The sequence below is a fragment of the Sinocyclocheilus rhinocerous genome, unplaced genomic scaffold, assembly GCF_001515625.1.
Source record: "Sinocyclocheilus rhinocerous isolate Xijiao unplaced genomic scaffold, SAMN03320098_v1.1 scaffold364, whole genome shotgun sequence".
In the NCBI taxonomy this organism is placed as follows: domain Eukaryota; kingdom Metazoa; phylum Chordata; class Actinopteri; order Cypriniformes; family Cyprinidae; genus Sinocyclocheilus; species Sinocyclocheilus rhinocerous.
In genome coordinates this window covers 1247366-1248796 of record NW_015659024.1, presented here as the reverse complement: position 1 = coordinate 1248796, position 1431 = coordinate 1247366, and the positions used below count along the sequence as shown (strand labels likewise).

Here is a 1431-nt window from a genome sequence, read left to right as displayed (position 1 = left end):
GTTCAGAGCCCGTCACGCTGAAGGGCGTTCCCCTAGCGTTTCCGACGCAGCTCGAGTTCCTGAAGAGGAACTTACTTGATGTGTTCTAGTTTGCAGGTGAGAATGATTCACTTTTTTTTTTTTTTACTGAAAATACACTACTGTTCAAAGGTTTGAGTTCAGAACATTTTTTATTAAATTAATACTTTTATTATTTTATGCATTAAATTGATCAAAAGTGCCAGTAAAAACATTTCTGTGACACTGAAGACTGGAGTAATGATGCTGAAAATACAGCTGCGCATCACAGAAATTAATTACAGTTTAACAGATATTCACATAGAAAACAGTTATTTAAAATTGTAATAATATTTCACTGTTTTTACTGTATTTTTGATCAAATAAATGCAGCCTTGGTGAGCAGAAGACACTTCTTTCAGAAATATGTTTTAAAAAATTCTACAGTATTGTTCACTCCTAACATCTCAAAGCCGCTGAAGTGCAGACACATGCACTGATGTCAGTGTTGCCGTCTGCTCCTTCATCTTATTGTTCAAGCTCCATTTTTTGCCTCGACACAGGTGATTCATTTCTGACAATCCCTCCCTATTTTCTGGGCTCTTATTCCTCCAGATAATATATTTGCATTAATTTTTCATCAGCGAGTAATGCGATTCATTCTCGGTGTCTCATGCAGTGGAGAGATTCCGTTACTTCATTCAGCTCCATATAGACGGAAGAGCTTTCACAGATGGATTGTGGGTGAACTACACACATTACATTACAGACCTGCTTCAAATCCAGCCTGGACGCACATGCTCCTTTGTTACTCCTGCATGCACATCACTGCCCATGCATTCACTGCATTAACACGAATGCAATGAGACATGAAAAAAGGAGAAGAAAACGGAAAGCAAGAAAGAAAAGAAATATCTGTGAGCGTATTTAATTGTCACAGATGTCCCACATGGCAGGACTTTAAAAAAGCATCCGCAGGAAGAGAGCTGAGATGTTCGGAAAACATTTAGCAGATCAATACGTCGGGGAGAGAGCGTGTGCTCTGGGACAGAAGCCTTTCCAGTCGGAATACTGTTACACTTCTATTAGTCAGACGCACGGATCGACCTATTCAGCATATTTCTGTCTCTCTGCCCAACAGGCGCAATTATTTACTGCTGTGTTACTGCATGCGAGCGCAGCTCGTGCCAACAGCCCCTCAGGTCCAGCGCGGCTCTGACACGGGTCAGCCGGAGCGCCAGCCAACAACATTTACGAGTCTAACATGGCTTGTATGGCTGTCAAAATGGCTGAAAAACTAAATTCGAATTTTGTACTTAAATATTATCAAAATTCGAATTATATTCGAATTTAAAATGCATAATTTCAGTTAGGGTGAAGAAAAGCTTTCGGCTTCTCTCCTGAGGCCACAAGAGAGAGCATCGACCAATGCAC

The 1431-nt window shown here is 40.7% G+C and overlaps 1 protein-coding gene across 1 annotated transcript in view; it reads right to left on the bottom strand.

Annotated features, from left to right (window-relative positions):
• LOC107723270 (estrogen-related receptor gamma-like) overlaps positions 1-1431 on the bottom strand; it is a 35171-nt gene that overhangs the window by 24515 nt on the left and 9225 nt on the right. The window lies entirely within an intron of this gene.